This window comes from Megascapheus bottae, chromosome 1 (genome assembly GCF_031878675.1).
Source record: "Megascapheus bottae isolate mThoBot1 chromosome 1, mThoBot2.hap1, whole genome shotgun sequence".
Taxonomy (NCBI): Eukaryota; Metazoa; Chordata; class Mammalia; order Rodentia; family Geomyidae; genus Megascapheus; species Megascapheus bottae.
This window is the reverse complement of record NC_143509.1, coordinates 79,315,293-79,321,588: the sequence shown is the minus strand read 5'-3', so window position 1 is coordinate 79,321,588 and position 6,296 is coordinate 79,315,293.

The window sequence follows — 6,296 nt, the reverse complement described above, 5'->3', positions numbered from 1 at the left end:
TCCAATTCTGTGCTCTTCCTTCATGCTTCTTAATTCATTTCCCTTCATCCATTGTTCAGGTACTGTGTCTACTGAATGGGTGTTGAATATTAAATAGATCCAGTATCCTTGAACTTGTATGTTTCTTTCCCTAGTCCAACCTGTTTCCCAGCAGATACTCCATTCATCAGAAGAAAATAAGAATGTGGCCCTCATCTATTTTCCATATACAGGAAAGGTTCTAACACGCTCTATTTGTTCTCTTTAACAGAGAAACTCGACTCACTTACCAAATAAAATTTTGAGTAGGTTCCATTGCATTGTGAATACTAGTTTCTGAAGTAAAAAATGACTTATTCTGTTCATTTCCTCCCTGGTTGGCAGTGACTAGGAGACAGAGATATTACCTGAAATAGAATTAACAAATTATCAAACTATCAATGTTCCCTCCACTGCACAATTATAATCCAACAATAATTCACTGTAGATACTGTACACATACTGTAGACATTTTGTAGACATGGAAGATACTGTAAACATATAAACATAAATGAATACTAAATTACAATTTTTGTTAAGAGTTAAGATTAATCGTTTTGAAGCAGGCTGTAAAGGTTTTGTGTAGGTGTGTGTTTGACTTCATGGAAGAGACAAATCTGAGTAGTGAGTGGATAAGTATAATTTTTATTTCAGAAGAAAATATTCTCTGATGTACTTTAAGTGTTATATGTAAGTGTCTATGTATGTCTCTATATATGCACAAAGCATTGTATCACATTGTATGTGGTACAATGTTTTGTCCACTAGATGGATCTCACTTTCATAATTTTCTGAGATACACATTTTCCTATATTCATTCTGAGTGACCTCACAGAAGTACCTGTCCAAGTTAAAAACAAGAAAGAGGAGATAAAAAAGGAAAGGAGGAAGACAATAGGGAAGAGACTGGGGATGTATAATAGCTATTAATAACTAGAGGAGTTTAATGTGAAAAAATAACTATAGGTGAGAGCTGGAATACAACCCTAGAACAAAAGAAGCAAATGAGAGCGAAAAGGTGTAAAATCTAGATAATATATAATTTAGATTATAATCACCTAGTGGACACAAGGAAGGAAATATGAACTAATTCTGTTATATTTTTCAATTATTTTAATTATATTTGTAATTCTATTAATTCTATTTGAAAATCTAATTCTGCTATATTGGGTGTAAAATATTTTCAAACTCAAAACCATTTTAACTGAGTCAAAGTGAATGGCAAATCACAAAAGAATAATACTAATCAGGAAGGTAAAAATTCTACTCAGCAAAATATAGCAGACAAAAATAAGTAAAAGGCTAGGAAATATTAACTGTATTTTTAAAACCTCCGGAGAATATGCCTATTAAGGTATAGTGCCACCAAGTCACAAAGAATATAACAATTGTCTTAGCTCATCAAAATAACTGAAAAAATCTAACAAAATGTAAGTACAGCTCACCAAGTTCTTTTATAACTAATGTTTTTTTAATATATTTTTATTGTAATTAATAGAAGGGTTACATGATATTTGCCAGATAAATAGTGCCTTAATTCCCACACATTGATACCCTTTCACATGTCATGGTCCCCATTTCCCTTCCTCCCTCCCCCACACCTCATCTTGTTTTCCCCCATTCCCTATCCAATTTCAGATAACCAAATACAATTATATCCCATATATCAGGTAACAAAGTGAGATAGTGTAACAATATGAGATAACCAAGGGACAGTAGAAGTGATGAGAGATAACATAGTACCTTAAGAACAACAATCATTAATTATATGGCTTATGTTTACATCATATTTTAAATGACAAGTTTAACAAACAATTGTTCTAGGAGGAAATCTCTAATTACATTCTCTGGGATATAACTAATGTTTTTAATTTCCAGTTTTTTCTTGAATTTAGATCATTGCTTGATCACTAACAACAAATAACTAAACTATATTTTTGGAAGAAACGTACATGGGTTGCTTATTCTCATAGTAAATAATACAAGCAATCCTAAAAACAAATGAAGCACAAGATTCTCAGATTTAGGAGCTTATTTCACTCTTCTTTCTTTATAAAAGTTACTTGTTTTATATTTCAAATTTACACAGTTTTAAGGATGTTTTGTTACAGAAATGAAGAACATAGATTTGGTTTTACAAGATTTGGCTGTAAATATATACTTTTTCAGCATTGGTAAGTTTCACTGTATAAAATAACATTATATTACAGTTTCCCATTTAATTGTTTTGAAATATTTATTCTTATTATGTATACAGCAATTATATGTTCTAGACAGTAATCTACTTTACATATATCTTGTCTACTCATGTATTAATTTTTTCTTTCCTTCTTTTTTCCATATATTTTTATTGTAATTAATAGAAGGGTAACATTATATTTGCCAGAGAGAAGGTGCATTACTTCACATACACTAATACCCTTTCTCATGTCTTGGTTCCCATTTCCCTGCCCCCCACCCAAACCCTCATCTTGTTTTACCCCCTTCCCTATCCAATTTCAAATAACCAAATACAAATATATCCAATATATCAGATAACGAAGTGAGATACTGTAACAATATGAAATAACCAAGGAACAGCAAAAGAGATGAGAGATAACATAGTACATTAAGGACAACAATCACTCATTATATGGCTTTTGTTTATATATCCTAGAGGTCCTTTCATTTAGCGTCATACTATATGGCTTTATGTATCTAGGTTTTCCTCTATTGAAAATCTCTGCTAGGAGAGCCCAAGGTTTCTACTGATTATGAAAAATGAGGGAAACCATTGAGCCCATGTTCCTTTCAGTCTGGCTTACTTCACTTAATATGATTTTTTTCTAAGTCTTTCCATTTCCTAACAAATGGGGCGATGTCGTTTTTTTCTGACAGCAGCATAGAATTCCATTGTGTACAAATACCACAACTTGTTGATCCACTCATCAACTGAGGGACATCTGGGTTGGTTCCATATCTTTGCTATGGTAAATAGTGCTGCAATGAACATCGTTGTGCTAGTGAATTTAGTATCTCCTTGTTTCTGGACAATTGGGTACATGACTAGTAGTGGAATTGCTGGGTCATGGGGGAGTTCTATCTTTAGCCTTTTGAGAAACTGCCATACTGCTTTCCATAGTGGTTGAACTCCCACCAACAGTGTAGTAGTGATCCCTCCTGGCCACATCCCCTCCAGCATCTGTTGTTATTAGATTTCTTGATCCTGGCCATTCTAGCTGGAGTGAGGTGGAGTCTTAGAGTTGTTTTGATTTGCATTTCTTTCAAGACCAGAGATGTTGAGCATTTCTTCATGTGTCTATAGGCCATTCGTATTTCTTCTTCAGAGAAGACTCTCTTTAAATCTTTGGCCCATCTTTTAATGGGATGGTTGTTTCTTTAGAGATTAGTTTTGGAGTGATTCAATTTTTTGAGCTGTTGATATATTTTAGATATGAGGCCTTTGTCCGTTGTATGATTGGTGAAGATCTTCTCCCATTCTCTAGGCTTCCTAATTAATTTTCTATCTATGTCCTTGGCCATACAAAAGCTCTGCAGTTTAATTTAGTCCCACATATCCAGCCTTTCTCTGATTTGTTGTGATTCTTGGTCCTTATAAAGAAAGTTTCAACCTGTGCCAAGGAGGCCTAGTATATCTCCTGTTCCTTCTTGTAAAGGTTTCAGTGTGTCAGCTTTTACCTCGAGGTCTTTGATCCATTTGGAATTAATTCTAGTGCAGGGTGACAAAGGAGGATCTAACTTTAGTTTTCTGCAGGTGATTAACCAATTCTGCCAGCACCACTTGTTGAAGAGGCTGTCTTTCTTCCATTCTATTTTTTTGGCTCCTTTGTCAAATATTAGATGGCCATAGGTCTGTGGTTTAATATCTGGGTCCTCAGTTCTATTCCATTGGTCTTCAGGCCTGTTCCTGTGCCCGTACCAAACTGTTTTGATAATTATAGCTCTGTAATAGAGTCTAAAGTTTGGTATTGAAATTTCTCTTGCGCTGTTCTTTCTGCTAAAAAGTGTTTTTGCTATACAAGGGTCTTTTATTATTCCATATGAAATTTTGGATTGCCTATTCTGCTTCTTTAAAGAATGACATTGGGATATTGATGGGTATTGCATTGAATTTGTAGATAGGCCTTGGCAAGATTGTCATTTTCATGATGTTGATTCTTCAAATCCAGGAGCATGCAAGGTTTTTCCATTTCCTTGGTTCTGCTTTAATTTCCTTTTTCAGGGTTTTAAAGTTTTCATCAAAAAGGTCCTTTACATTCTTGGTTAAGATAATTCCTAGGTACTTTATTTTCTTTGAGGCTATTGCAAAAGGAGTTGCTTTCCTGATTGTTGCCTTGTTCCCCTCACTGTTGGCATAGAGGAAGGCAGTTGCTTTTTGAGGGTTAATTTTATATCATGCTATCTTTTCCAAAGTTTTGAATCAGCTCAAGGAGCTTGGGAGTGGAGTCTATAGGATTCTTTAAATGCAGAATCATATCATCTGCAGAGGGAAAGTTTTACTTCTACTTTCTCTATTTGGATCCCCTTTATGCTTCCTTCTTGACTTACTGCTCTGGCTAGGAATTCTAATACTGTGTTAAAGAGGAGTGGAGAGAATGGGCATCTTTGTCACGTTCCTGATTTTAGAGGGATTGGCTTTAGCTTTTCACCATTAGGTATAATACTAGCTGTGGGTTTGTGATACACAGCCTTTGTTATACTGAGGAATGCTCCATGGATTCCTAGTTTCTCCAGAGCTTTTAACATAAAGGGGTGTTGGATCTTGTCAAATGCCTTTTCTGCATCTATTGAGACAATCCTGTGATTTTTGTCCTTGCTCCTGTTGATGTGTTGAATTATATTAATTGATTTGCATATGTTGAACCAGCTTTGCCTCCCTGTGATGAATCCTGTTTGATCATAGTGTATTTTTTTTTGATGAGTTGTTGGAGACGGTTGGCCAGTATTTTGTTGAGAAGTTTTGCATTAATGTTCATCAAAGATATGGGTCTATAGTTCTTTGATGAATCTGTCTGGTTTGGGGATGAGGGTTATACTGTCTTCATAGAATGACTTTGGTAAAGAACCTTCATTTTCAATTTCGTTGAAGAGCTTGAGGAGTATTGGTGTAGCTCTGCTTTGAAGACCTTATAGAATTCACCTGTGAATCCCTCTGGCCATGGGCTTTTCTTAGGTGGAAGATCTCTTATTGCCATTTCTTGAAATAGGCCTGTTTAGTTGGGTTAGTTCTTCTTGGTTCAGTGTGGGTATATTAATATTGGCTAGGAATTCATCCATTTCATCTAGATTCTCAAATTTGTTGGCGTAAAGGTTTGAGAAGTATTCCCTCATGATACTCTGGATCTTGGTAATTTTCTGTCGTGATATTACCATTTTTTTCTGTGATTTTGTTTATTTTGGTATGCTCCCTTCTTTTTTTGGTAAGATTTGCTAAGGGTTTGTCAATTTTGTTAATTCTTTCAAAGAACCAACTCCTTGTTTTGTTGATTATTTCTATAGTTTTTTTTTATTCCAATTCTGCTCTGATTTTAATAATTTGCTTCCTTCTACTGGGATTAGGGTTAGTTTGCTGCTCTTTTTCCAGGAGCTTAAGGTAACATATTAAATTGTTGGTTTGTGATTTTTTGAATTTGTTATTGTAGGCACTCAGAGCTATAAATTTTCCTCTGAGTACTGCCTTTGTCCTGTCCCAAAGGAGCTGGTATTTTGTGTGCTCCTTTTTATTACATTTCATAAACTCTTGGATTTCTGTTCTGATGTCCTTAATAATCCATTGGTGATTCAACAATGTGTTGTTCAATCTCCATGAGTTACAGGGTTTTCGTTGGTGGAGATGGGTGTTCAGTTCCAATTTGATGTCCTTGTGGTCTGAAAGTGTGCAGGGAATAATTTCAGTGTTTCTGAATCTGCCCAGGTTTGTTTTATACCTCATATGTGGTCTATTTTGGAAAATGTTCCATGTGCTGCTGAACAAAACGTATATTGTGTTGTTGCTGGGTGGAATAATCTGCAGATGTCTGTTAGATCTAGTTGGTCTATACAGTTGTTCAAATCAAAGGTTTCTCTGTTGAGTGTTTGCCTTTTTGATCTGTCCATAGGTGAGAGTGGTGTGGTAAAGTCACCAAGAATCACTGTGTTTCAATCTACGTATGGTTTCAGTGAAAGTAAAGTTTGCTTGATGAAGTTCAGAGGTCCGAGATTAGGCGTGTAGATATTTAGGATGGTTATGTCCTCTTGGAGGAAAGATCCCTTTAATGGTATGTAGTAACCTTCTTTGT